Source organism: Arvicanthis niloticus, chromosome 16 (assembly GCF_011762505.2).
Source record: "Arvicanthis niloticus isolate mArvNil1 chromosome 16, mArvNil1.pat.X, whole genome shotgun sequence".
Lineage (NCBI taxonomy): Eukaryota > Metazoa > Chordata > Mammalia > Rodentia > Muridae > Arvicanthis > Arvicanthis niloticus.
This window is the reverse complement of record NC_047673.1, coordinates 50,024,993-50,035,206: the sequence shown is the minus strand read 5'-3', so window position 1 is coordinate 50,035,206 and position 10,214 is coordinate 50,024,993. Positions and strand designations below refer to the sequence as shown.

Genomic DNA, 10,214 nt, shown 5'->3' with positions numbered 1-10,214 from the left:
TTACATCTGTTATTTGCATTTGATTGTATGTTTGAGATAAGTTCTCATGTATCCCAGGTCATCTTCTAACTCTACAAGTTGCCGAGAATGAGCTTGAATTTCTATAAATCCACTCTGCACCTCTCCAGTACCAATGTCAGAAAAGTGACTAAATACTCCTGGTTTATACTCTGCTATAGATAAGATCCCGGGATTCGTACAATCCAGGCAAACATTCTTCCTTCTGTCTCATATCTAAGATTAAAATCTTATAAATTAAATATTTTAATTCAGCACAACACTCTTTTTATTATTTCATTGTCTCGCTATTAACTGACTTATTATCTCTCTTTTTTTTTTTGCATTGGTTACTGAAAAGATTATAATAATTTCTTTTTGCTGTTTTGGTACAATTAGATAATTTATTACTTCTTATCCAATTATTACAGATTTTTGAATATTTAAGTTTGATAACAATCTTGTAATGTGAATTAATGTCTTAAATAATTTAGTCAATGGATTATTAAATTTTTTCTTATATTAATTTATTGTGTTGTCATAGAAAACTAATGTATCATAGTAATTTTTCATCCCATGCAGTTCTACTACCATAACTGTTTTGTTCAGTGAATATGCATTTATATTTATACTTCTAACTCTTTTCATTTTATCTTATACTTTAATAATATTTTCTGGAATAATTCTCACTCTTTTTGGCTTTTAAGTGTTTTTAGTGTTATAATGTATCTTTATTGACCTTTCTAAAAATATTTTGCAAAATATATAATTAGCTTACTATTTTGCTTTTTTTTCCATTTTTGTTGGTTATTTTATTTATTCACATTTCAAATGTTATTCCCCTTCCCAGTTTCTCCTCCACAAACCACCTATCCCCTTCCTCCTCCTGTCTATTAGGATGCTCCTCCACCCGAACACCCACTACTGCCTCATTCCCCTACTCTTGGTCATCTAGTCTCTACAGGACCAAGGGGCTCCCCTCCCTGTAATGCCTGACAAGGCCATGCTGTGCTATGTATGCAGTTGGAGCCATGGGTTCCCCCATTTGCACTTATTGGTCTGTAGTTTAGTTCCTGGGAGCTTTGGGGTTTCTGGTTTATTGATATTGTTTTTTTCTCCCTATGGGGTTGCAAACTCCTTCAGCTCTTTCAGTCCTTTCTCTAACTTCGCCATTGGTATCTGATGCTTGGCTGCATGCATCTGCATCTATATTGGTCAGGCTCTGTCAGAACCTCTCAGGGGACAGGCTCTTGTTAGCAAGAGCTTCTTGGCATCAGCTATAGTGTCTGGGTTTGGTGATGGGATGGGTCCCTAAGTGGGGCAGTCTCTGGATGGCCTTTCCTTCAGTCTTTGCTCTACTCTTAGTCACGGCAATTTCTTTTGACAGAAGGAAGTCTGGATTAATATTTTTGAAGTGGGTGGTTGGCCCCATCCCTCAACTGGAGGCAGTACCTATCCACTGGATATGGTGTCTACAGGCTCTGTCTTCCCTTTGTTGGGTATGTTATGGTATGTCAGCTAATGTCCTCCATGTTCGGTCCTTGGAACCTTTTGGGTGCCTGGCACCTGGGGCTTTCTAGTGGATACCCCCAATTTTCCCACCCCCACTGCTATACACTTTCAAATTCCTGACCCTCTGTACTTCTTCTCCATCTCCTCTCATATCTGAACCAGGCCACCTTTTTCCTTCCCCTTCCTCTCTCCCTCTCAGATCATTCTCTCCCTCCACTTTCTGAGATTATTTTCTTCCCCTTTCTGACTATGGCTTACTATTTTATTAAAGATACAGTCACTTGGTATAAAAATTCAAGTAGAAAATGATTTAAATATGTCATGCAGTTATAAATAATTTAGAAATTACTGAGAAATCACTTAAAGTCATGCATACATTTAAAAATATTTACAAGACAGTGATTTCTTCTGGTTAGTGTAAAATTGCTTGTATAGGATTGGCTATTTGGAAAATTCATTAAATTTTTTTGATTTTCAATATTTGTATTATTCTTTGCTTAAGTATAGAACAAATCCAACTGAAAAACTACAATTCCAGTTACAAGAGTAAAAACTGTGCTAACTCTGTTTCTAAGGTTACAGATACAGGATATATTTTAAATGAAGTAATCAGTAATATAAAAATAAAACTTGCAGTAATATACATGTATTTTTTTATGAATGGACAAAAATTTTAGGATATTTTTATTAAATAGTAGAATACTGGAGCATATTAAACTTAGAAGAAAACATGAAAATTTACTGAAATTAAAAATAAAATGTTTTCAGTTATTTATCCAGCTATGTCTAATTACAATTATAGATGTGTTCCAAGTTTCATTGTTAAATTTGTTAAAGCACAGAATGTATTGTGAGGTAAAGTATAATTTCTTAGTCGGTTAGGTCTCTAGATAGATTGCTAGATAGATGGATTATAAAGGTTATAATTTTTAATTTTTGAACAAACTAAAGATTCTCAAATATATTAAAGTGATTAACATAGTTAATGCTTCTGTTGGAATTCCATATGAAAACTGGCTGAAAGAAATATTGTTACTGATGATAACATTCATGGTATAACATGAAAATGTAGCATTAGATGAAATTGGATGGAGAACCAGAGATTCAAATGTAACAGGAAGTTTACAAAGAGTAGTCATGTTAATTAATGAATAATATAAAGTTGAATAATATAAAAGAGTATGAAAGACCTAAAGGATGCAGAGAAGGTGGTAGAATTGAGTGTCACAAGCTCAATGTAATGATTCCTTGCAAGTAGAATAATCCAGGTTTGTAGAGAGCACCAGACTTCAGGAATTCTGACTGCATTTGTGATATTAAGTATCTTTTATGATGGAAATTATATTTTAAAAATAATTAAATGTGTTCTTTAAATTTTTCACACATGTATGTAATACATTCTAACATTCTCATCCTCTATTTATTTACATATCTCTCACTTTGTCAACCTCTCTCTTTAGGAAAGAACCCATTTCCATGTCTCTGTTGTTTGCTTTATTTTGTGATCTACTGTGTGGCCATGGATATAGAGCTATCTAATAGAGACTGGATGCTCATAAGATGGTGACACTTTTCTTTAGTATCTTTTATTAACAGTTATTCAGCAAATATGGGTAGAGTCCCATGAGCCCTTCCTACATCCATGTTGGATGTTGATAAGTCTAGTCTTAATTCCAGTAAGAAGTTGAAACATTTGTGAGTTCATCATTGTCATAGCTGGATGGTATTTTGCTTTTTTTCTCCCTATTCTCTAGCTTTTATATTCACTGTTTCTCTTTTTCTAGGATATTCCCTGAGCCTTAGAAGTGGTGATATAAATTTTCTGTTTCTAGTCAAACACTCAACAATCTATTTTTTCATACATTTTGGGTAGCCAAGACTCTGGATTTACTACTGTTTATTACAGACAAGCTTCCCTGATTAATGCTTAGATTATTATTAAATTTTAAACTAATGTTTTAATAATTGATTAAAATAGATACTTGAAGTAGTATACATCTGTGGTTATAAAAATAGACTTTGAAAGAGAGTTTGACACCATGTCAACTTAGTTAAATGAGAGTAGTAGCCTCCATTATAGGGCTTATGACTTCCAAAGTCATTGGTCTTTGACTAGCTTGTAGTTCAATGTGTTTTTCTTCCCCAAAGCCTATACAGCACTTTCTGTCAAAGGGAAAGTATATCAGAGAGGAAGTTTCCACCTCAGATTGAGCTTGCTGTCCTACAACCATGGTTTGTCGTATTTACATCAATATGGGATTATCATCTAGTTCTGTTGTGAAACTAAGAGAGATGAAAAGAACTTGTACACTTTGGGAGTCCTATGGAGGTTTCTTGACCAATAAACAGCATATGTTGCTGACAGTTAATGTCTAGAAGAATAAATTTAAGATGATATGACTTAATAATTTGTAAATAATTGAACATGGAAAATATCTTTAGTTATTAAATTGTTCTGAATATTTTAGAAGAGAAAAAAATTCCACAGTCATTTATTTAGAATATAAAGTAGTTGATAGAGCACAAAATTGTGGATTATTATTATGTATCCTAAAGTACCATTAAGCTGCTAAATATTACAGTTAAAACAGTAGAAGAATTAAGTTTTAAATTTTTGCATCTTTATTTGGATTTTTTATTATTCCTTTTCTTTTGAGGCTAGCTTAACAGAAATTGAAGCTAATTTTGAAAGAAATATTCCGATTTGCTCATTATTCTTCTAAATTCACAAGGGAGCATCTGACATCACTTTGTAAAACTTTGCTCTGAGAGTGAAATGCATGTCACATATAAATGATGCTCTGTGATGATAATGCAACTCCAGAGTCTGGTTATTGAAAATAATAAAGTCTCCAGAGAAGAAATATGCCCTCGGTGATATTCTGGGAACTAGAATATCTTAAGGCCATAATGTTGCCAGACTATTCAACCAATGATGCAAACTTATTCTGAAATACTTCTTTTAGGAGGAATTTAAGTTTTAATCTCATTCTGCTTTAATAAGAATATAGGCACATTCCACATAATACAGATGGCAATATTTATAGAAAAAATAATTTCAAATTAGATGCAAAACTGTTATTCAGTGATAAGGCTAATTTCTAAAACTTATTCATGATTAAAGTTTATATAATTTACATATATCACATTATAATTTCTGATTCTACATACTTCTATTTATGATGTGTAGTAAATCATCATGGATAGAGTTTCACTATCCCACACTGGCTTGCAATATGTAACTAACTTCATGAAGTTGTTGTTATTGTTTAGTTTTAAAACAATATACAAAGTAATAAGAATCAAAGAAACCAACTTGATTTCTGAGATTAATAAAACTGCTCTAGCTGTAAGAAATTCTTTCATTAAAATAAAACTATTTTTGAAGTTAGGTATTAATTGAATGTAGGCATAATGAATACTGGCTATTTTGTGATTAAATGTTGAGTATTAAATATCTCTGTATCCATAGATTTTAAAAGTCAAGTAAATAAATGTCTTGAAAGACAAAAAGTATTATGTTGTATTCAAGAAGAAATAGATATTGAACAGACACATAGCTATCAAATATGTAAGTTTGTGATACAAATCTTTATTAAAGTACAGATAAATTTATATGATTTTGTTGCTAAAAATCATTTGTTTCTTTTGATATTGTTCTTCTTGAGCTCAAGCTGATCTTCAGACTGACATCCTACAGCTTTTGCCTCAAGATGCTGGACTACATACCTGTACCACCACACTCTATAAAAATTATACTTTTTACAAATAACAAACACTTCACACAAACAGAAGTGGAATAAAGGTTTTTTAATTGAAATAAGTGGTTAGTACTCTTGTAATTCCAAGGTCAGATGTTACAACAGAGAATGTTAAAACTGCCACTTATTAGCTTAAACACAAAATATCTCAACTTATTTGCAACTCTGATGAGCATATAAAGTGGGTAACCACATATAGGTTGAACTAGAAGTCAAACTCTTTCTACTAAATATACCTCTTGAGTATAGAGAGAAGGTTCTCCAAATTTTCCTCCAAAATTAAATAGGAAAATTAAAATACCCAGGGAATTATATTTAAAAAGACAAATATCTAATTGCCAATAACTACTTAAAAAGATGCTTGATTAAAACTACAATTTACTTAATATTTACTTTGAGATAAGGATTCATTATGTAACCTAACTAGCTTTAAACTGTCAAACTTCCTGCCTCAGTGTAACCAATGCTATGATTCTATGATGTATCACTATGCCAAGTTCCAACCCAAAACTTACATCACATTATAAGTAATTAAATTGTTAAAGTCATCATTCTTTTTTTGGTCTTGTTTCCTGTAAGAAATAGATATAACAATGAATGAAGTAACAGACTATGACTTTGAAAGAGCATATAGGGCTATATGAGCGGGCTTGAAGGAAGAACAAAAGGGGAAACAATGTAATTATATTATAATCACAATAAATAAATAATTAAAATCCCCAAGTGATACTGTCTTAATCAATGTGTGAATTTGTATGTGAGATGAAAAGACACCATGGCAATTTCTAAAACAAAGAATAAATTTAATTGGGGCTTGCTCGTAGTCTTAGATGTTTAGTCTATTATTCTCATGGTGGGAATATGGTTTTTCACAAACAGTCATAGTAGCTGAGAGGTCTGCATCCAGATCTGTAGGCGGCAGGACAAAAGGGAGCCACTGGACCTTACTTGGGCTTTGGAAATCTCAAGCTCAGTCCAGTTTCACACTTTCTGCAACAAGGCTACATCTACCCCAAAAAGGCCACACCTCTTATATAGTATAACCCTCTGATGAGTAAGCATTCAAGTATGGGAGGGAGTGCATTCTTATTTAAGGCACCACAATAGCAAAACTTTACAAAAGGAGTGGAGATCTTGAATATATCATCAAAAGGAAGTGAAATCTGCTAAGACTCGAGGAGATCTGACATGATTGACAGCTTCTGAGGCAGAGGTATCATCTAGTATGTACTTACAGAAATCACAAAGTAATAAATGTACATTTTCTTCAACTTCTTCATGTGCTGTAATTTGGTACAGAAGGAAAAAATGAAAAAAAACTATAGTTCTAACAATCTTTATTTCAATGAAAATGGAGATAATTACTGTATTATCTAATAAGAGGGCTTTAGAAATTACATAAATATGAAGATTTGTATATGCATGTATCATATTTCAAATTGTCATTTTTCAAATTTTTCCTAATATGGATTTAATTTCAAATAACAAACACATTACTTCATTCCTGTATATATTAGAAATGTGAGCTTTTCCTCAGGATATTTCTCTCAAATTTCTTTAAAGTTTTAGAGCAGAAAGCACCTAAGATCTCAATGTTGCTAAACACTCAGTGGTTTAGGGCTGGTGCACAAGATGCACTGTTTCCTATTGATGTCACTGCTGGTTGCCCATAGCATCTTTTGGAAAATGAATTTGGAAATTAACTTTTTTTTCCGCACACATGAGACTTGGTGCTTACTTCTGCAGCCTTCTCTGCAATGATACTGCCTTATCTGTTTTTGCTGGATGGATACAGTTCTGAATGATGGCTATGTGGTTTTGGACTCTGGTTTTATAGAGATAAATTTTAAAACATTTTCCCCAGAAGGCACTATTTTGCACTCTCTCAGACAAAAATCAAATGACTTAGCAGAACACTCATGGTGTTTTGTTATAAAACTGCAAAAGCATCTATCCTTTATTCCACTATTGGATAAAGATTCTTAATATTCGATATACTGGAGACCTGGCTCAATAAATTCTATGTGCTACACACTCAGAGTTTTTTTTAATCTAGTCTCCAAAGCACAACTCTCACATTTTCACTTATTCCAGTACTTGCGAGCACAAATAATCTCACTGTATGTCCTTATTGAAGTTTCAATTTTTGCTTTATAGCCATTTTAGGTACAGAGTATGAAATATTAACTCAGATGCATTAGGTAGAGATGCTGGAAATATTAATTCTAACAAAACTGATAAAATGTATACAAAGAAAATTACATTTAAGTGTGAATTATTTTTTTAAAAAGACACTAGAACTTTTGCAAAAATTTTTTAAGAAAGTGATTTTTTTTATAGCATGTAGTTGAACTCTTTGGTCCTGGACTCATATGAAACACATGTGGCTGGAGTCCTGTATGAAGACAGTGATTTCTGTGTTCTCACACATTTAAAAAATAAAACAAGGAACATTTTATGGTACTGCTTTCTCTCAGTTTCTACCCATTAAAACATCTTAATTCTTTCTAGGTTTTCTAATGTTAAACGATAGTATCCAAGGGACCTAATTGGAATATATCAACAGTTTGAGTTCCTGTTTATGAAAATAGGGGGTAATTTAACATTAAATAAACCTCAACTGAATGTGGGCCTATAATCTTGACAACAAATAGAAATCACACACCTTGAGTTTCAGCCAATGGCAAACATCCAACTAAGCCATGCCCTAATAAGGCAGGTGCCTAATTGCAACTTATCAGGGTTCTTTACATGCTTGCTGTATTGAATCCTCTGTGCATACTGCCTACATGAGGATTTCTAGTCTAGGTTTCTTACTAATTCCAAAGCCAGACTCTTGGCTCAAATTCTGCTCAATATAATTAATTCATTGTTTTTCTTCTAACACCAAGGTATATATAGGCTTAACTAATAAGAATCTTCAGTTATGTAAGACTAAGATGAATTGCCCAAATAGCAGCAAGTCATTTTATAAGCTGCCGTGTTAAAGAGTTTGTTTAAATGGTTAATCTCTAAGACAAGGGAAAGCTTTTCAGAAAGCAGACAAGATTGTGGAATTTTAAATTCGTATCGCATTGTGTGTGTGTGTGTGTGTGTGTGTGTGTGTGTGTGTGTGTGTGCATGCACGTGAGTACGTGCACACAGGCACACATACTCTGGTAAATCATGGCACATAAGTAGTCAGAGGGCAACTTGTAGGAGTTACTTGTTTCCTTTCCCCATATTGCTTTAGCTATTATAACTCAGGGCATCATGTTTGGTGGCAAGTGCCTTTACTTAATGAGTCATCTTCTTCCTCCAAGACCATGGTTCTATGTAGCAGAAGAATACATGTACATCATAATATCAAAAAAGCTTAACTCACACTTCTCTGCTCTGCTCCTCTCTGTGCCAGAGATAGCCACATATTCTCTTATAGTGCGGGTTTTGTTCTATGGACACTGCGGTGAAGGCAGGAGTGCTTGGATTTGGCCATATTGGGTACATGGTTATCAGAACTGCCAGCTTATCTAACAAAGTGGGTATTTTTTACATCAATGACCCTTCATTGACTTCAATTACATATTCTGCATGTTCCAATAGTACTTTATTCATGGCAAGTTCAAAGGCACAGTCAAGGGTGAGAATGGGAGACTTGTCATCAATGGAAAGCTCATTGCAATCTTCCAGGAGCAAAATCCTGCTAATAATACATAGTGTGATGCTGGTGCTAAATATATTGTAGAATCTACTGGCATCTCCACCACCAGAAGGAAGTCTGGGACCTACTTGAAGGATGGGGCCAAAAGAGTTATCATCTCTGTCCCTTCTGATACCTCCATGCTTGTGAAAGTTATGAAACAAGGAAAGTATGATAACTCACTCACCATTATCAGCTATGATTCCTGCATCACCACCTGCTTAGCTGCCCTGGCCAAGGTCATCCATGACAACTCTGGCATCATGAAAGGACTTATGACCACAGTCCATGCCATCACTGCCACTCAGAAGACTGTAGATGTCCCCTCTGGAAATGTGGTATGATGCTCGTGGGGCTGCTGGTAACATCATTCTTGCATCCACTGGAATTGCCATAGCTGTGGGCAAGATCATCCCAGAGCTGAACAGGAAGCTTACTGGCATGGCCTTCTGTATTTCTACCCCAGTGTGTCCATCATGAATCTAGCATGCTCTCTATGAAAACCTGCCAAGCATAATGACATCAAGAAGGCAGTGAAGCATGAATCTGAGGACTATACTTCTTCACCAGCAACTCCCACTCCTCCATCTTTGATGTTAGGCTTGACATTACTAAAAAAAGTCAAAGCTGTAAAGCTCACTTTCTGTTATGAGAATGATTTTGGCCACAGACTACATGGCTTCCAAAGAGTAAGAAGCCTTGGACCACCCACCCGAACAAGGACACTGGAGCAAGAAAGAATCCCTCAGCTGCTAAGGAGTCCCTGTCCCAACTCAGCCTTTCCTTGACTCTAAGCATCTACCTTATGGTTTTCATCCAAGATGCTCACATTAAAAAGAGTGGCCAATAAATGCAAATAGCCAAAGAACAAGCAAGGCAATAAACAAAATTCTGTGAACACTCCCGTGATCACTGTTTCTAAGGGCTTATCAGGGTGAGCAAAATATCTGAGCCAACTTCCTACATGGCTAGTCCCCCAACCTAGAACTGACCTTAATACTAGCATGTAATTAAAATGGTATCAATGAAAAAGGAGAAGGGGGATGAGATAAGGGGTGTTCTAGTGAGGGGAAATGGGGAAAGCGGATGACATCTGAAATGTAAATAAATAAAATATCCAATAACAAAAAAAGAAAGAAAAGGAGGGGCCTACAGAGAGCCCTGCTCTCTTGAATACCATCAATAAAATTAAACACACACACACACACACACACACACACACACACACACACACACGGTCAAGCAACAAGTATCAAGGCCCTTTT

At 34.5% G+C, this 10,214-nt stretch overlaps 1 pseudogene; it reads left to right on the top strand.

The window, feature by feature from the left end:
- The first annotated feature begins 8,703 nt into the window (after positions 1-8,703).
- Positions 8,704-9,737, top strand: LOC117721338 (glyceraldehyde-3-phosphate dehydrogenase pseudogene; annotated as a pseudogene).
- The last annotated feature ends 477 nt before the right edge of the window (positions 9,738-10,214 follow it).